The sequence below is a fragment of the Procambarus clarkii genome, chromosome 3 (assembly GCF_040958095.1).
Source record: "Procambarus clarkii isolate CNS0578487 chromosome 3, FALCON_Pclarkii_2.0, whole genome shotgun sequence".
NCBI lineage: Eukaryota > Metazoa > Arthropoda > Malacostraca > Decapoda > Cambaridae > Procambarus > Procambarus clarkii.
In genome coordinates, this window is record NC_091152.1 from 43938144 (window position 1) to 43958902 (window position 20759).

Genomic DNA, 20759 nt, shown 5'->3' on the forward strand with positions numbered 1-20759 from the left:
TAGCCGCCTCCTGCGGCAACAATAAAAAATCAACCAAGCCTTCCCCGTCCCATCCCAAATCCTTATCCTGATCCCTTCCCAGTGCTATATACTCGTCATGGCTTGGCGCTTTCCCGACAGTTCCCTTCCCTTGGTCTTATTCTGCAGTTCCTTTCCTATCTTTCGTTCCAGTATGTTGTTATTCTACTGTGCAAATTTAGGACCTGGCCTTCAAGTATCTTTTTTTCAGGGACATTCCTGCGCGGGCCCTAAGCCTCTAGCTGGGATCTTCCATGTATATATTATTTGATACCTCTCTCATCTCCTTTCCAAAGAATACATTTTGAGAGCTTTGAGACGGTCCCAATAATTTAGATGTTTTATCGTTTCTATGCGTGCCTGTTATGGACCCGAGTCCAGCGTCGGAGCACGGAGCAGTGATGACAACGCCATCTGTGAGTCCGCTCACGAAACCCACTCCAAATGGACGACGCCATCTAGTGGTGACAGGATATGCCGGCAACAGGTGCTGGATTCCTGTCCTAGTCGACTCGCGACGTAGCTGCTGCTGACCTCTGGTGAGGTAGTGCTTAGACAGTGAATGCCATCTATGGAGTGAAGAGGTGGACGTTTCTGTCTAAGCTTGTGAGTGAAGCGTCCCAGTATTAATGATTTGTCTGATTGCAGAGTCGACCTGGGACTGCTGTGTTGGACAATGGACCAGTCTACCCAAGGCAGCCAAGGTCTCCTCATCAGTCTGCTTTGAAGAAGCTGTGAGCCATCCCTGAACGAACTCTGTTGAGAGTAATAGCCTGCCTGAGGAGTGGCAGTGTTGGGAATCGCCTTATCCGGGGTTGGCTGGTGGAGGAGACCACCCACTGGGGTGCTGTATGAGGAGAGTGACCAGCGAGTCACACGAGGCTCCTGGCTAGGGCACGCAACTCTAAGTATCGGTCGTGGAGTGGCCTACACAGCGGAGCTGATCGGTACCTGCCAGCTACAGACTGGATTGTGGTTGAAGGCCTCAACGACAAAGCACCCAGTGGGACTGTGATTTGGCTGGCCTGTGGCCAGGGTAGATTCGTCGTAGAGTTATAGTGGATGCATCGTGAACCACGGAAGCAGAGACCAGGGCTACCTAGAAGAAGCATCGCAGAGTGTTGAGCGTCTTCAGAGAGGGAGACCTCATTGTACATTGTGTAGTTATAATTCCCTTTTATGACTTTAAATTACGATGGTGGAAATATATATCGGAAAATTGAAATATTTGTATCCCTTCCCCTTTAGTTTTACTTGTGTTACAGAACACACCCCTTGAAAGCCTCTACTAACTTGGGGCCGGATTCCCAAACTCTACTACCATCAGAGAAGAACCCAGTTGCGTCCCAGTAGGACCGTAACAGTGCCGTATATGTTCTTTGCATTCCCTCTAATTCAGAGATCTCTCCTGCTGTGAAAGGGTAAGTGAGTATCGAGCAATACTCAAGACGGGACAGCACCAGTGATTTAAATAGTATTATCATTGCTGTGGGGGTCTCTGGATTTTAACGTTCTCTTAATCCATCATATCATTTTCCTGGCCGCCACAATATTTCCTCGGTTATGTTCTCTAAATGTCAGGTCGTCAGACATCATAATTCCCAGATCTTTTACATGTTGCTTTCTTTCTATGATTGTGTCTGATTGTGTCCTGTTCCCCATGTTTCGATTAAGTTCTTCGTTTCCACCATACCTAAGTACCTGGAATTTTTCACCGTTACACATAATGTTATTTTTAGTTGCCCAATCGATATATTTTTATTATTATATCTTATTCATATCTGGCTGCAGTTTTTCAGGGGAAAATTTTCATGCTGATTTTTGTATCATCTGCAAAGGATGACACGAAGCTGTGACTAGTATTTTTGTGTAAAAGTAGAGCCAAATCAGCAAGACGGTGTGTGTGAAGACTGGAGGCAGGAAAGATTATTTTAGAAGAAGACCAATCAATAGAAAGATTAGAATCCCTAACATGACAGAAGTGAGCATTGTTTGTGTCTGCAGACTTAACACTTCTTTTGTGTAAAGTGTTTAGTCCATTAAGCCGGCAAACTTCACGTTTATGAATAACAAATGCTTTACACGACTGACAACTGGTGTTCGATTATTTCTCGAACGGGGCTTCGCTGGCGACGTCTGTTCCAATTACAACTCTGCAAATACCCGCGGACTTCAAATGCAAATAATCCCCACAAGAACCTAAACTAACATACGCCTAACTATACATAAAACTCAAATGTATTATAATAATTTTATTAGTTTATGCATGAGAGAAAACTGTTTTAATAAATAGTACGTTAAAAATTGCTGGATACGTCTTTGGGGGGGGGGGGTCGGCCGCCGCTTTAACGAGCCTAGCCTGAGGACGGGTTCAGTTATTTTGTACGTGGAAAAGGCTGGGTGGACAGTGGAATAGGCTGGATGGACAGTGGAACAGGTTGGGCCAGCAGAAGGGCGTGCGTCACATGCAGATACGTTAAGCCTCAACATTCCTTCATTAACATAAATAAAAGCGTCACTCACCTCCAACATTAACAAACAAAGAACAAGGTTGACTCAAAAACTAAAACACTAGAGAGAAGAGGGGTACTAGAGAGGAGAGAGGTACTAGAGAGAAGAGAGGTACTAGAGAGAAGAGAGGTACTAGAAAGAAGAGAGGTACTAGAGAGAAGAGGGGTACTAGAGAGGAGAGAGGTACTAGAGAGGAGAGAGGTACTAGAGAGGAGAGAGGTACTAGAGAGGAGAGGGTTACTAGGGAGAAGAGGGGTACTAGAGAGAAGAGAGGTACTAGAAAGAAGAGAGGTACTAGAGAGAAGAGGGGTACTAGAGAGGAGAGAGGTACTAGAGAGGAGAGAGGTACTAGAGAGGAGAGGGGTACTAGAGAGGAGAGGGGTACTAGGGAGAAGAGGGGTACTAGAGAGAAGAGAGGTACTAGAGAGAAGAGAGGTACTAGAGAGAAGAGGGGTACTAGAGAGGAGAGAGGTACTAGAGAGGAGAGGGGTACTAGAGAGGAGAGGGGTACTAGGGAGAAGAGGGGTACTAGAGAGAAGAGAGGTACTAGAGACGAGAGGGGTACTAGAGAGGAGAGAGGTACTAGAGAGGAGAGAGGTACTAGAGAGGAGAGGGGTACTAGAGAGAAGAGGGGTACTAGAGAGGAGAGAGGTACTAGAGAGGAGAGAGGTACTAGAGAGGAGAGGGGTACTAGAGAGGAGAGGGGTACTAGGGAGAAGAGGGGTACTAGAGAGAAGAGAGGTACTAGAGAGAAGAGGGGTACTAGAGAGGAGAGAGGTACTAGAGAGGAGAGAGGTACTAGAGAGGAGAGGGGTACTAGAGAGGAGAGGGGTACTAGGGAGAAGAGGGGTACTAGAGAGAAGAGAGGTACTAGAGACGAGAGGGGTACTAGAGAGGAGAGAGGTACTAGAGAGGAGAGAGGTACTAGAGAGGAGAGGGGTACTAGAGAGGAGAGGGGTACTAGAGAGGAGAGAGGTACTAGAGAGAAGAGGGGTACTAGAGAGAAGAGAGGTACTGGAGAGAAGAGGGGTACTAGAGAGAAGAGGGGTACTGGAGAGAAGAGGGGTACTAGAGAGAAGAGGGGTACTAGAGAGAAGAGGGGTACTAGAGAGAAGAGGGGTACTAGAGAGAAGAGGGGTACTAGAGAGAAGAGTGGTACTAGAGAGAAGAGGGGTACTAGAGAGAAGAGGGGTACTAGAGAGGAGAGGGGTACTGGAGAGAAGAGAGGTACTAGAGAGAAGAGGGGTACCGGAGAGAAGAGAGGTACTAGAGAGAAGAGGGGTACTAGAAGGAAGAGGGGTACTGGAGAGAAGAGAGGTACTAGAGAGAAGAGGGGTACTGGAGAGAAGAGAGGTACTAGAGAGAAGAGGGGTACTGGAGAGAAGAGAGGTACTAGAGAGAAGAGGGGTACTAGAGAGGAGAGGGGTACTAGAGAGAAGAGGGGTACTGGAGAGAAGAGAGGTACTAGAGAGAAGAGGGGTACTGGAGAGAAGAGGGGTACTGGAGAGAAGAGGGGTACTAGAGAGAAGAGGGGTACTAGAGAGGAGAGAGGTACTAGAGAGGAGAGGGGCACTAGAGAGAAGAGGGGTACTAGAGAGAAGAGAGGCACTAGAGAGGAGAGAGGTACTGGAGAGAAGAGGGGTACTGGAGAGAAGAGGGGTACTAGGGAGAAGAGAGGTACTAGAGAGGAGAGAGGTACTAGAGAGGAGAGGGGTACTAGAGAGGAGAGGGGTACTAGGGAGAAGAGGGGTACTAGAGAGGAGAGGGGTACTGGAGAGAAGAGAGGTACTAGAGAGAAGAGGGGTACCGGAGAGAAGAGAGGTACTAGAGAGAAGAGGGGTACTAGAAGGAAGAGGGGTACTGGAGAGAAGAGAGGTACTAGAGAGAGGAGGGGTACTGGAGAGAAGAGAGGTACTAGAGAGAAGAGAGGTACTAGAGAGGAGAGAGGTACTAGAGAGGAGAGAGGTACTAGAGAGGAGAGAGGTACTAGAGAGGAGAGGGGTACTAGGGAGAAGAGGGGTACTAGAGAGAAGAGAGGTACTAGAAAGAAGAGAGGTACTAGAGAGAAGAGGGGTACTAGAGAGGAGAGAGGTACTAGAGAGGAGAGAGGTACTAGAGAGGAGAGGGGTACTAGAGAGGAGAGGGGTACTAGGGAGAAGAGGGGTACTAGAGAGAAGAGAGGTACTAGAGAGAAGAGAGGTACTAGAGAGAAGAGGGGTACTAGAGAGGAGAGAGGTACTAGAGAGGAGAGAGGTACTAGAGAGGAGAGGGGTACTAGAGAGGAGAGGGGTACTAGGGAGAAGAGGGGTACTAGAGAGAAGAGAGGTACTAGAGACGAGAGGGGTACTAGAGAGGAGAGAGGTACTAGAGAGGAGAGAGGTACTAGAGAGGAGAGGGGTACTAGAGAGAAAAGGGGTACTAGAGAGGAGAGAGGTACTAGAGATGAGAGAGGTACTAGAGAGGAGAGGGGTACTAGAGAGGAGAGGGGTACTAGGGAGAAGAGGGGTACTAGAGAGAAGAGAGGTACTAGAGACGAGAGGGGTACTAGAGAGGAGAGAGGTACTAGAGAGGAGAGAGGTACTAGAGAGGAGAGGGGAACTAGAGAGGAGAGGGGTACTAGAGAGGAGAGAGGTACTAGAGAGAAGAGGGGTACTAGAGAGAAGAGAGGTACTGGAGAGAAGAGGGGTACTAGAGAGAAGAGGGGTACTGGAGAGAAGAGGGGTACTAGAGAGAAGAGGGGTACTAGAGAGAAGAGGGGTACTAGAGAGAAGAGGGGTACTAGAGAGAAGAGGGGTACTAGAGAGAAGAGTGGTACTAGAGAGAAGAGGGGTACTAGAGAGAAGAGGGGTACTAGAGAGGAGAGGGGTACTGGAGAGAAGAGAGGTACTAGAGAGAAGAGGGGTACCGGAGAGAAGAGAGGTACTAGAGAGAAGAGGGGTACTAGAAGGAAGAGGGGTACTGGAGAGAAGAGAGGTACTAGAGAGAAGAGGGGTACTGGAGAGAAGAGAGGTACTAGAGAGAAGAGGGGTACTGGAGAGAAGAGAGGTACTAGAGAGAAGAGGGGTACTACAGAGGAGAGGGGTACTAGAGAGAAGAGGGGTACTGGAGAGAAGAGAGGTACTAGAGAGAAGAGGGGTACTGGAGAGAAGAGGGGTACTGGAGAGAAGAGGGGTACTAGAGAGAAGAGGGGTACTAGAGAGGAGAGAGGTACTAGAGAGGAGAGGGGCACTAGAGAGAAGAGGGGTACTAGAGAGAAGAGAGGCACTAGAGAGGAGAGAGGTACTGGAGAGAAGAGGGGTACTGGAGAGAAGAGGGGTACTAGGGAGAAGAGAGGTACTAGAGAGAAGAGAGTACTAGAGAGAAGAGAGGTACTAGAGAGAAGAGGGGTACTAGAGAGAAGAGGGGTACTAGGGAGAAGAGAGGTACTAGAGAGAAGAGAGTACTAGAGAGAAGAGAGGTACTAGAGAGAAGAGGGGTACTAGAGAGGAGAGGGGTACTAGAGAGAAGAGAGGTACTAGAGAGAAGAGGGGTACTAGAGAGAAGAGGGGTACTAGAGAGAAGAGGGGTACTAGAGAGGAGAGGGGTACTGGAGAGAAGAGAGGTACTAGAGAGAAGAGGGGTACTGGAGAGAAGAGAGGTACTAGAGAGAAGAGGGGTACTGGAGAGAAGAGGGGCACTAGAGAGAAGAGGGGTACTAGAGAGAAGAGGGGTACTGGAGAGAAGAGAGGTACTAGAGAGAAGAGGGGTACTGGAGAGAAGAGAGGTACTAGAGAGAAGAGGGGTACTGGAGAGAAGAGGGGTACTAGAGAGAAGAGGGGTACTAGAGAGAAGAGGGGTACTAGAGAGAAGAGGGGTACTGGAGAGAAGAGGGGTACTAGAGAGAAGAGGGGTACTAGAGAGAAGAGGGGTACTAGAGAGAAGAGGGGTACTAGAGAGAAGAGGGGTACTAGAGAGGAGAGGGGTACTGGAGAGAAGAGAGGTTCTAGAGAGAAGAGGGGTACTGGAGAGAAGAGAGGTACTAGAGAGAAGAGGGGTTCTAGAGAGAAGAGGGGTACTGGAGAGAAGAGAGGTACTAGAGAGGAGAGGGGTACTAGAGAGAAGAGGGGTACTGGAGAGAAGAGAGGTACTAGAGAGAAGAGGGGTACTAGAGAGAAGAGGGGTACTAGAGAGAAGAGGGGTACTAGAGAGAAGAGGGGTACTAGAGAGAAGAGGGGTACTAGAGAGAAGAGGGGTACTAGAGAGAAGAGGGGTACTGGAGAGAAGAGGGGTACTAGAGAGAAGAGGGGTACTAGAGAGAAGAGGGGTACTGGAGAGAAGAGAGGTACTAGAGAGAAGAGGGGTACTAGAGAGGAGAGGGGTACTGGAGAGAAGAGAGGTACTAGAGAGAAGAGGGGTACTGGAGAGAAGAGAGGTACTAGAGAGAAGAGGGGTACTAGAGAGAAGAGGGGTACTAGAGAGAAGAGGGGTACTAGAGAGAAGAGGGGTACTAGAGAGAAGAGGGGTACTAGAGAGAAGAGGGGTACTAGAGAGAAGAGGGGTACTGGAGAGAAGAGGGGTACTGGAGAGAAGAGGGGTACTAGAGAGAAGAGGGGTACTAGAGAGAAGAGGGGTACTGGAGAGAAGAGAGGTACTAGAGAGAAGAGGGGTACTAGAGAGGAGAGGGGTACTGGAGAGAAGAGAGGTACTAGAGAGAAGAGGGGTACTGGAGAGAAGAGAGGTACTAGAGAGAAGAGGGGTACTAGAGAGAAGAGGGGTACTGGAGAGAAGAGGGGTACTAGAGAGAAGAGGGGTACTAGAGAGGAGAGAGGTACTAGAGAGGAGAGGGGTACTAGAGAGAAGAGGGGTACTAGAGAGAAGAGGGGTACTAGAGAGAAGAGAGGTACTAGAGAGGAGAGAGGTACTGGAGAGAAGAGGGTACTAGGGAGAAGAGAGGTACTAGAGAGAAGAGGGGTACTAGAGAGAAGAGAGGTACTAGAGAGAAGAGGGGTACTAGACAGAAGAGGGGTACTAGAGAGAAGAGAGGTACTAGAGAGAAGAGAGGTACTAGAGAGGAGAGAGGTACTAGAGAGAAGAGGGGTACTAGAGAGGAGAGAGGTACTAGAGAGGAGAGAGGTACTAGAGAGAAGAGCGGTACTAGAGAGAAGAGGGGTACTAGAGAAGAGAGAGGTACTAGAGAGGAGAGAGGTACTAGAGAGAAGAGGGGGAACTAGAGAGGAGAGAGGTACTAGAGAGGAGAGAGGTACTAGAGAGAAGAGAGGTACTAGAGAGAAGAGGGGTACTAGAGAGGAGAGAGGTACTAGAGAGGAGAGAGGTACTAGAGAGAAGAGGGGTACTAGAGAGAAGAGGGGTACTAGAGAGAAGAGGGGTACTAGAGAGAAGAGGGGTACTAGAGAGAAGAGGGGTACTAGAGAGAAGAGAGGTACTAGAGAGAAGAGGGGCACTAGAGAGAAGAGGGGTACTGGAGAGAAGAGGGGTACTAGAGAGAAGAGGGGTACTGGAGAGAAGAGGGGTACTAGAGAGAAGAGGGGTACTAGAGAGAAGAGGGGTACTAGAGAGAAGAGGGGTACTAGAGAGAAGAGGGGTACTAGAGAGAAGAGTGGTACTAGAGAGAAGAGGGGTACTAGAGAGAAGAGGGGTACTAGAGAGAAGAGGGGTACTGGAGAGAAGAGAGGTACTAGAGAGAAGAGGGGTACCGGAGAGAAGAGAGGTACTAGAGAGAAGAGGGGTACTAGAGAGGAAGAGGTGTACTGGAGAGAAGAGAGGTACTAGAGAGAAGAGGGGTACTGGAGAGAAGAGAGGTACTAGAGAGAAGAGGGGTACTGGAGAGAAGAGAGGGTACTAGAGAGAAGAGGGGTACTAGAGAGGAGAGGGGTACTAGAGAGAAGAGGGGTACTGGAGAGAAGAGAGGTACTAGAGAGAAGAGGGGTACTGGAGAGAAGAGGGGTACTGGAGAGAAGAGGGGTACTAGAGAGAAGAGGGGTACTAGAGAGGAGAGAGGTACTAGAGAGGAGAGGGGTCACTAGAGAGAAGAGGGGTACTAGAGAGAAGAGAGGGTACTAGAGAGGAAGAGAGGTACTGAGAGAGAGAGGGGTACTGGAGAGAAGAGGGGTACTAGGGAGAAGAGAGGTACTAGAGAGAAGAGAGGTACTAGAGAGAAGAGAGGTACTAGAGAGAAGAGGGGTACTAGAGAGAAGAGGGGTACTAGAGAGAAGAGAGGTACTAGAGAGAAGAGAGGTACTAGAGAGGAAGAGAGGTACTAGAGAGAAGAGGGGTACTAGAGAGGAGAGGGGTACTAGAGAGAAGAGAGGTACTAGAGAGAAGAGGGTACTAGAGAGAAGAGGGGTACTAGAGAGAAGAGGGGTACTAGAGAGGAGAGGGGTACTAGAGAGAAGAGGGTACTAGAGAGAAGAGGGGTACTGGAGAGAAGAGAGGTACTAGAGAGAAGAGGGGTACTGGAGAGAAGAGGGGTACTAGAGAGAAGAGGGGTACTAGAGAGAAGAGGGGTACTGGAGAGAAGAGAGGTACTAGAGAGAAGAGGGGTACTAGAGAGAAGAGAGGTACTAGAGAGAAGAGGGGTACTAGGAGAGAAGAGGGGTACTAGAGAGAAGAGGGGTACTAGAGAGAAGAGGGGTACTAGAGAGAAGAGGGGTACTGGAGAGAAGAGGGGTACTAGAGAGAAGAGGGGTACTAGAGAGAAGAGGGGTACTAGAGAGAAGAGGGGTACTAGAGAGAAGAGGGGTACTAGAGAGGAGAGGGGTACTGGAGAGAAGAGAGGTTCTAGAGAGAAGAGGGGTACTGGAGAGAAGAGAGGTACTAGAGAGAAGAGGGGTACTAGAGAGAAGAGGGGTACTGGAGAGAAGAGAGGTACTAGAGAGGAGAGGGGTACTAGAGAGAAGAGGGGTACTGGAGAGAAGAGAGGTACTAGAGAGAAGAGGGGTACTAGAGAGAAGAGGGGTACTAGAGAGAAGAGGGGTACTAGAGAGAAGAGGGGTACTAGAGAGAAGAGGGGTACTAGAGAGAAGAGGGGTACTAGAGAGAAGAGGGGTACTAGGAGAGAAGAGGGGTACTAGAGAGAAGAGGGGTACTAGAGAGAAGAGGGGTACTGGAGAGAAGAGAGGTACTAGAGAGAAGAGGGGTACTAGAGAGGAGAGGGGTACTGGAGAGAAGAGAGGTACTAGAGAGAAGAGGGGTACTGGAGAGAAGAGAGGTACTAGAGAGAAGAGGGGTACTAGAGAGAAGAGGGGTACTAGAGAGAAGAGGGGTACTAGAGAGAAGAGGGGTACTAGAGAGAAGAGGGGTACTAGAGAGAAGAGGGGTACTAGAGAGAAGAGGGGTACTGGAGAGAAGAGGGGTACTAGAGAGAAGAGGGGTACTAGAGAGAAGAGGGGTACTAGAGAGAAGAGAGGTACTAGAGAGAAGAGGGGTACTAGAGAGGAGAGGGGTACTGGAGAGAAGAGAGGTACTAGAGAGAAGAGGGGTACTGGAGAGAAGAGAGGTACTAGAGAGAAGAGGGGTACTAGAGAGAAGAGGGGTACTGGAGAGAAGAGGGGTACTAGAGAGAAGAGGGGTACTAGAGAGGAGAGAGGTACTAGAGAGGAAGAGGGGTACTAGAGAGAAGAGGGGTACTAGAGAGAAGAGGGGTACTAGAGAGAAGAGAGGTACTAGAGAGAAGAGGGTACTGGAGAGAAGAGGGGTACTAGAGAGAAGAGAGGGTACTAGAGAGAAGAGGGGTACTAGAGAGAAGAGAGGTACTAGAGAGAAGAGGGGTACTAGAGAGAAGAGGGGTACTAGAGAGAAGAGAGGTACTAGAGAGAAGAGAGGTACTAGAGAGGAGAGAGGTACTAGAGAGAAGAGGGGTACTGGAGAGAAGAGGGGTACTAGAGAGAAGAGGGGTACTAGAGAGAGAGAGGGTACTAGAGAGGAGAGGGGTACTAGAGAGAAGAGGGGTACTAGAGAGAAGAGGGGTACTAGAGAGAAGAGAGGTACTAGAGAGAAGAGGGGTACTAGAGAGAAGAGGGGTACTAGGAGAGAAGAGGGGTACTAGAGAGAAGAGGGGTACTAGAGAGAAGAGAGGTACTAGAGAGAAGAGGGGTACTAGAGAGAAGAGGGGTACTAGAGAGAAGAGGGGTACTAGAGAGAAGAGAGGTACTAGAGAGAAGAGGGGTACTAGAGAGAAGAGAGGTACTAGAGAGAAGAGGGGTACTAGAGAGAGAGAGGGTACTAGAGAGGAGAGAGGGTACTAGAGAGAAGAGGGGTACTAGAGAGAAGAGGGGTACTAGAGAGAGAGAGGGTACTAGAGAGAGAGAGGGTACTAGAGAGAAGAGGGGTACTAGAGAGAAGAGGGGTACTAGAGAGAAGAGAGGTACTAGAGAGAAGAGAGGGTACTAGAGAGAAGAGGGGTACTAGAGAGAAGAGGGGTACTAGAGAGAAGAGAGGGTACTAGAGAGGAGAGGGGTACTAGAGAGAAGAGGGGTACTGGAGAGAAGAGAGGTACTAGAGAGAAGAGGGGTACTAGAGAGAAGAGGGGTACTAGAGAGAAGAGGGGTACTAGAGAGAAGAGGGGTACTAGAGAGAAGAGGGTACTAGAGAGAAGAGGGGTACTAGAGAGAAGAGGGGTACTAGAGAGAAGAGGGGTACTAGAGAGAAGAGGGGTACTAGAGAGAAGAGGGGTACTAGAGAGAAGAGGGGTACTAGAGAGGAGAGGGGTACTGGAGAGAAGAGAGGTACTAGAGAGAAGAGGGGTACTGGAGAGAAGAGAGGTACTAGAGAGAAGAGGGGTACTAGAGAGAAGAGGGGTACTGGAGAGAAGAGAGGTACTAGAGAGGAGAGGGGTACTAGAGAGAAGAGGGGTACTGGAGAGAAGAGGGGTACTAGAGAGAAGAGGGGTACTAGAGAGAAGAGGGGTACTAGAGAGAAGAGGGGTACTGGAGAGAAGAGGGGTACTAGAGAGAAGAGGGGTACTAGAGAGAAGAGGGGTACTGGAGAGAAGAGAGGTACTAGAGAGAAGAGGGGTACTAGAGAGAAGAGGGGTACTGGAGAGAAGAGGGGTACTAGAGAGAAGAGGGGTACTAGAGAGAAGAGGGGTACTAGAGAGAAGAGGGGTACTAGAGAGAAGAGGGGTACTAGAGAGAAGAGGGGTACTAGAGAGAAGAGGGGTACTAGAGAGAAGAGGGGTACTGGAGAGAAGAGGGGTACTAGAGAGAAGAGGGGTACTAGAGAGAAGAGGGGTACTGGAGAGAAGAGAGGTACTAGAGAGAAGAGGGGTACTAGAGAGGAGAGGGGTACTGGAGAGAAGAGAGGTACTAGAGAGAAGAGGGGTACTGGAGAGAAGAGAGGTACTAGAGAGAAGAGGGGTACTAGAGAGAAGAGGGGTACTAGAGAGAAGAGGGGTACTAGAGAGAAGAGGGGTACTAGAGAGAAGAGGGGTACTAGAGAGAAGAGGGGTACTAGAGAGAAGAGGGGTACTGGAGAGAAGAGGGGTACTAGAGAGAAGAGGGGTACTAGAGAGAAGAGGGGTACTGGAGAGAAGAGAGGTACTAGAGAGAAGAGGGGTACTAGAGAGGAGAGGGGTACTGGAGAGAAGAGAGGTACTAGAGAGAAGAGGGGTACTGGAGAGAAGAGAGGTACTAGAGAGAAGAGGGGTACTAGAGAGAAGAGGGGTACTGGAGAGAAGAGGGGTACTAGAGAGAAGAGGGGTACTAGAGAGGAGAGAGGTACTAGAGAGGAGAGGGGTACTAGAGAGAAGAGGGGTACTAGAGAGAAGAGGGGTACTAGAGAGAAGAGAGGTACTAGAGAGGAGAGAGGTACTGGAGAGAAGAGGGGTACTAGGGAGAAGAGAGGTACTAGAGAGAAGAGGGGTACTAGAGAGAAGAGAGGTACTAGAGAGAAGAGGGGTACTAGACAGAAGAGGGGTACTAGAGAGAAGAGAGGTACTAGAGAGAAGAGAGGTACTAGAGAGGAGAGAGGTACTAGAGAGAAGAGGGGTACTAGAGAGGAGAGAGGTACTAGAGAGGAGAGAGGTACTAGAGAGAAGAGCGGTACTAGAGAGAAGAGGGGTACTAGAGAGGAGAGAGGTACTAGAGAGGAGAGAGGTACTAGAGAGAAGAGGGGTACTAGAGAGGAGAGAGGTACTAGAGAGGAGAGAGGTACTAGAGAGAAGAGAGGTACTAGAGAGAAGAGGGGTACTAGAGAGGAGAGAGGTACTAGAGAGGAGAGAGGTACTAGAGAGAAGAGGGGTACTAGAGAGAAGAGGGGTACTAGAGAGAAGAGGGGTACTAGAGAGAAGAGGGGTACTAGAGAGGAGGGGTACTAGAGAGAAGAGAGGTACTAGAGAGAAGAGGGCACTAGAGAGAAGAGGGGTACTGGAGAGAAGAGGGGTACTAGAGAGAAGAGGGGTACTAGAGAAAAGAGGGGTACTGGAGAGAAGAGGGGTACTAGAGAGAAGAGGGGTACTGGAGAGAAGAGGGGTACTAGAGAGAAGAGGGGTACTGGAGAGAAGAGGGGTACTAGAGAGAAGAGGGGTACTGGAGAGAAGAGGGGTACTAGAGAGAAGAGGGGTACTGGAGAGAAGAGGGGTACTAGAGAGAAGAGGGGTACTGGAGAGAAGAGGGGGGGGGGGGGGGGAATATGCCGCCGTCTAGAGCGCTCAAGCATCATGTGTCCGTCACGGTGAGGAGCTCACAGCTTGACCTCTTCAAGCGTTGTGGTCTTCCACACTACTCTTCACTATTACAGTGTTAACTATAATTGTGGTCCGTGAACTCTGAAGTCAGAGTGATGAATGACATAACGAGTTTAAAGTACATGTGTAATAGTTGCATGGAATTATTGCAATCCATTCGTTGCACGGAACATAACAAAACAGTAAAGCAATGCATTGCACTAACCATCACATTTTCAGACGCCTCGTGGCATTGATCCACAGGTACTGAAGACAATGGAACAAAACCCCCCAAAATCTACAGAAGCTCAAAATACCTATCCATGAGTCCGAACACGTCTAACAGAGATATACAACACACTCTGCTGTCCGGAGCAGCGTGAGAAACTCTGCAGTCTCGGCCACACCTGTCTGCCTGGATGCTTCCCTTTAAAATCTCCCACAACTGGGAACTGATTAAGAACGTCGTATAGTACGGCGACCAAAACTGAACTGCATAATCTAAATGGGGCCTAACCAGAGCAAGATATAGCTGAAGAACAACACCAGGTGTCTTATTAGTAACGCTTCGATTAATAAATCCCAGTGTCCTATTACGAACATTTATGCATTCATTTTATGGTTTTATATTCTTACTAATCATAACTCCCAGATCCCTTTAGCAATCCGTCTTTGCAGTCTCAACACCATCTAGCTCGTATCTTGTAACTCTATCATCATTACCTAACCTCAAAACCTTACGTATGTCAGCATTAAACAGCTTTTGCCCATTTCAAAACTCTATTTAGATAGTCTTGAAGTGACAATGAATCTTTTTCCGTGCTTATTTCCCTCCCGATTTTTGTATTATCGGCAAATTTGCAAATATCGCTGCTCAAGCCTGAATCTAAATCATTTTTATATTATGAATAACAGAGGTCCCAGGACAAAGCCATGAGGCACTCCACTTACAACATTTTCCCACTCTGACTTAACCCAATTATACCAACTCTTTCTTTCCTTCGGTATAGCCATGCCCTAATCCAACTTAATATAGCACCCCCAATACCATGAGCCTCTATCTTTTTAATCAGTCTTTCATGTGGCACTGTATCAAGAGCTTTGCTAAAACCAAGGTACACAACATCACAAGCCTTACCAATATCATCTGTCTCAACTATACTGGAATAAAATGATAGAAAATTTGTTAAACATGAACGGTTATTTGTAAAACCATAGTGTGAATCATTTATTAATTAATGTTTCTCAAGGTGAAAACCCAGAGCCTAGTAATGTCATCATGTTACTGAAGGCACTATATATAACTGAAGGTATTGTATTGAACTGAAGGTATTGTATTGAACTGAAGGCACTGTATTGAACTGAAGGTACTGTATTGAACTAAAGGCACTGTAATGAACTGAAGGGACTGTATTGACTGAGGGCACTGTATTGAACTGAAGGCACTGTATTGACTGAAGGCAATGTATTGAACTGACGGCAATGTATTGACTGAAGGCACTGTATTGACTGAAGGTACTGTATTGAACTGAAGGTATTGTATTTAACTGAAGGCACTGTATTGAACTGAAGGTACTGTATTGAACTAAAGGCTCTGTATTGACTGAAGGCAATGTATTGACTGAAGGCAATGTATTGAACTGAAGGCAATGTATTGACTGAAGGCACTGCATGGAACTAAAGGCACTGTATTAACTGACGGCACTGTATTGAACTGAAGGCACTGTATTAACTGAAGGCACTGTATTGAACTGAAGGCACTGTATTGACTGAAGGCACTGTATTGAACTGAAGGCACTGTATTGACTGAAGGCACTGTATTGACTGAAGGCACTATATTGACTGAAGGCACTATATTGACTGAAGGCATTGTATTGATTGAAGGCACTGTATTGAACTAAAGGCATTGTATTGAACTGAAGAGAACTCCAACTGTAACGGGCTGGAATTGCATTAGAGGAGTTACAGTACATATTAGAGGAGGTCACTCAGTTGTATTGTGAGTAGTAAAAGAGGTGAGTGGAAGAAATCAAGAAACCACTTCATTTGCCTGCCAGGTGATAAGAAGATGAGGGAAGATAGAGAAATCGGCTGTGTAGGTCCAGAACATAAGATGTTGGCCCAGTGGATGGGGGAAACGTGTATATATATATATATATATATATATATATATATATATATATATATATATATATATATATATATATATATATATATATATATATATATATATATATGCGAACAAGCCTGAATGGTCCCCAGGACATTTTGTGTTCCTCACGTGTGCCCCAAAGAATGAGGTGATTTGGTAAAATGCTATGCCCAAGATTACTATTCGAGTGCCGGCGGTGGGGTGGTTCAAATAGCCTCGGCTATCACCTCATTATGTCCGGTCGTGATGGTCAAGTGGATTAAGGCGTCTTGCACATACCAGTTGCGTTGCTTCTGGGAGTATGGGTTCGAGTCACTTCTGGGGTGTGAGTTTTCAGTTATATATATATATATATATATATATATATATATATATATATATATATATATATATATATATATATATATATATATATGTCGTACCTAATAGCCAGAACGCACTTCTCAGCCTACTATTCAAGGCCCGATTTGCCTAATAAGCCAAGTTTTCATGAATTAATGTTTTTTCGTCTACCTAACCTACCTAACCTAACCTAACCTAGCTTTTTTGGGCTACCTAACCTAACCTTACCTATAAATATAGGTTAGGTTAGGTTAGGTATGGTTGGTTAGGTTCGGTCATATATCTACGTTAATTTTAACTCCAATAAAAAAAATTCACCTCATGCATAGAGAAAAGGGTTGCTTTATCATTTCATAAGAAAAAAAATATAGTAAATATATTAATTCAGGAAAACTTGGCTTATTAGGCAAATCGGGCCTTGAATAGTAGGCTGAGAAGTGAGTTCTGGCTACTAGGTACGACATATATATATATATATATATATATATGTCGTACCTAGTAGCCAGAACGCACTTCTCAGCCTACTATGCAAGGCCAAATTTGCCTAATAAGCCAATTTTTCATGAATTATTTGTTTTTCGACTACCTAACCTACCTAACCTAACCTAACCTAACTTTTTCGGCTACCTAACCGAACCTAACCTATAAAGATAGGTTAGGTTAGGTTAGGTAGGGTTGGTTAGGTTCAGTCATATAACTACGTTCATTTTAACTCCAATAAAAAAAATTGACCTCATACATAATGAAATGGGTAGCTTTATCATTTCATAAGAAAAAAAATAGAGAAAATATATTAATTCAGGAAAACTTGGCTTATTAGGCAAATCGGGCCTTGCATTGTAGGCTGAGAAGTGAGTTCTGGCTACTAGGTACGACATATATATATATATATATATATATATATATATATATATATATATATATATATATATATATATATATATATATATATATATATATATATATATATATATATATATATATATATATATATATATATATATATATATATATATATATATATGTCGTACCTAGTAGCCAGAACTCACTTCTCAGCCTACTATGCAAGGCCCGATTTGCCTAATAAGCCTAGTTTTCATGAATTAATGTTTTTTCGACTACCTAACCTACCTAACCTAACCTAACCTAACGTTTTCGGCTACCTAACCTAACCTAACCTATAAAGATAGGTTAGGTTAGGTTAGGTAGGGTTGGTTAGGTTCGGTCATATATCTACGTTAACTTTAACTCCAATAAAAAAAAATTGACCTCATACATAATGAAATGGGTAGCTTTATCATTTCATAAGAAAAAAATTAGAGAAAATATATTAATTCAGTAAAACTTGGCTTATTAGGCAAATCGGGCCTTGCATAGTAGGCTGAGAAGTGAGTTCTGGCTACTAGGTACGACATATATATATATATATATATATATATATATATATATATATATATATATATATATATATATATATATATCTTTGGGGTATTTAAATACTCCGAAATTACCATCTCTTTTAAGGGTCTGAGCGGGTGGTGGAGAGGGTTAAGGCGTACCTGTTATGCCAGTTGCTGGAAGGCTTCTGTGCTGGCTAGGGTTCGAGTCTCCTGGTGGGAAAGTGTTCTAAAGTTGTATACTTAACTCTCGTGTTTAGGAGAGTTGTGCCTTAAGCAGAGACACTGTGTCTTCCCATATTAACAGGGACTTGATGAAATTAACGTCTAAATGACCCCTCACTTGCTCTGGTGCTCTTGGGAGGTGTTGATCTTTGGGGTATTTAAATACTCCGAAATTACCATCTCTTTTAAGGGTCTGAGCGGGTGGTGGAGAGGGTTAAGGCGTACCTGTTATGCCAGTTGCTGGAAGGCTTCTGTGCTGGCTAGGGTTCGAGTCTCCTGGTGGGAAAGTGTTCTAAAGTTGTATATATATATATATATATATATATATATATATATATATATATATATATATATATATATATATATATATATATATATATATATATATATATATATATATACACCATATACTCATGGAAGGAGGGTAGACAGTTGGTGTGGGACTACACATGTGTATCCACCCTGGCTGACACCTATGTACACTTCGGAGCTGATCAAGCAGGTGGGGCGGCCAACCACAGGGAAACAGCTAAATCACTCAAGTACAGGCGACTGGAAGGTCAATACCTCTTTTTTCCCATAGCGTCTGAGACGCATGGCCCCTGGGGCAAGAGTGCCTTGGGATTTCTCAAGGAATTGGGTTCCAAGCTCATTGACGTCACCAGAGACCCAAGGGCTTCCAGTTTTTTGTTTCAGCGTCTCAGTGTGGCGATCCAAAGGGGAAATGCTTGCTGCGTCCTCGGTTCCTGTCCAGAAGCGGAGGAGCTTCAAGAGATCCATAACCTTTAGGCATTTGTCTTGCATGTTTTGTAACCTTTAAATACACAATAAAGGAAAAAGAAAAAAAAAAGGGAAGGGGGTGGTAGGAGAAAAGCACACAGAAACTGTATTGGAGGGGACCTACATTCCCTCCAATGCGTTATGCGTAGTTTCCTCCGAGGCTATGGGTCCCCCTTCTTCCAGCCAGAGGTGGTACTTTGTTTTTTGTTTGTATATTTAAATATATATATATATATATATATATATATATATATATATATATATATATATATATATATATATATATATATATATATATATATATATATATATGCGAACAAGCCTGAATGGTCCCCAGGACAATATGCAACTGAAAACTCACACCCCAGAAGTGACTCGAACCCATACTCCCTGGAGCAACGCAACTGTAATGTACAAGACGCCTTAATTCTCTTGACCATCACGACCGGACAAAATGAGGTGATAGCCGAAGCTATTTGAACCACTCCACCGCCGGCACTCGGATGGTAATCTTGGGCATAGCATTTTACCAAATCACCTCATTCTTTGGGGCACACGTGAGGAACACAAATGCGAACAAGCCTGAATGGTCCCCAGGACAATATGCAACTGAAAACTCACACCCCAGAAGTGACTCGAACCCATACTCCCAGGAGCAACGCAACTGGTATGTACAAGACGCCTTAATCCACTTGACCATCACCTGGGGACCATTCAGGCTTGTTCGCATTTGTGTTCCTCACGTGTGCCCCAAAGAATGAGGGGATTTGGTAAAATGCTATGCCCAAGATTACCATCCGAGTGCCGGCGGTGGGGTGGTTCAAATAGCTTCGGCTATCACCTCATTTTGTCCGGTCGTGATGGTCAAGTGGATTAAGGCGTCTTGTACATACCAGTTGCGTAGCTCCTGGGAGTATGGGTTCGAGTCACTTCTGGGGTGTGAGTTTTCAGTTGCATATTGTCCTGGGGACCATTCAGGCTTGTTCGCATTTGTGTTCCTCACGTGTGCCCCAAAGAATGAGGTGATTTGGTAAAATGCTATGCCCAAGATTACCATCCGAGTGCCGGCGGTGGGGTGGTTCAAATAGCTTCCGCTATCACCTCATTTTGTCCGGTCGTGATGGTCAAGTGGATTAAGGCGTCTTGTACATACCAGTTGCGTTGCTCCTGGGAGTATGGGTTCGAGTCACTTCTGGGATATATATATATAAATATATATATATATATATATATATATATGTATATATATATATATATATATATATATATATATATATATATATATATATATATATATATATATATAAATATATATATATATATATATATATATATATATATATATACATATATATATATATATATATATATATATATATATATATATATATATATATATATATATATATATATATATATATATATATATATATATATTTATATATTTATTAGTATATTTTGGTAGCAGTCTTTCTTGTAAACATATATTATTATATATGACCGAAAAAGTATGATTAATAATTCTAACACGAATTTTCTCAATATTTCTTATGTTTCTTTTCACTGTCGATGGTAATTCAAAAATCAATTCTCCAAAATTCATTTTTATTTCTAGTCTGATGCGACACTTGAACGCGTTTCGTAATAACTTATTACATTTTCAAATACTTTACACACACACACACACACACACAACTATCACCTGCACACACAACTATAACCTGCAAACACTAAACAGAGTTCTACTATGCTATAATTTAAACAGCTTTCATCTTATATACCTGCATTTGGGTGAGGTGATATGTTATAACAGTTTTAGATGAGGATAACAAATTTTTCAACACAAGACAGAACACGAAACAATGGGTATAAATTGGGTAAATTAAAGGGAAGAATGGAAGTAACTGCAAAGGGCCTATTGGCCCATATTTCTTGATGCTTCTATATTGGTGCGGAGTCTTGAAGTGGGTAGAATATAGTTGTGCATTAATTGGCTGTTGATTGCTGGTGTTGACTTCTTAATGTGTAGTGCCTCGCAGATGTCAAGCCGCCTGCTATCGCTGTATCTATCGATGATTTCTGTGTTGTTTGTTAAGACTTCTCTGGTGATGGTCTGGTTGTGGGAAGAGATTATATGTTCCTTAATGGAGCCCTGTTGCTTATGCATCGTTAATCGCCTGGAAAGAGATGTTGTTGTCTTGCCTATATACTGAGTTCTTTGAGACTTACAGTCCCCAAGAGGGCATTTGAAGACATAGACGACGTTGGTCTCTTTAAAGCGTTCTGCTTTGTGTCTGGAGAGTTTCTCATGAGTAGGTTGGCCGTTTTCTGGGTTGTATAGTAGATCGTCAATTGTATATTCTGAGTTTTGTCTGTAGGGATAACGTTTCTATTAACAATATCTTTCAGGACCCTTTCCTCTGTTTTATGAGCTGTGGAAAAGAAGTTCTTGTAAAATAGTCTAATAGGGGGTACAGGTGTTGTGTTAGTTGTCTCTTCAGAGGTTGTACACTTCGGAGCTGATCAAGCAGGTGGGGCGGCCAACCACAGGGAAACAGCAAAATCACTCAAGTACAGGCGACTGGAAGGTCAATACCTCTTTGTTCCCATAGCGTCTGAGACGCATGGCCCCTGGGGCAAGAGTGCCTTGGGATTTCTCAAGGAATTGGGGTCC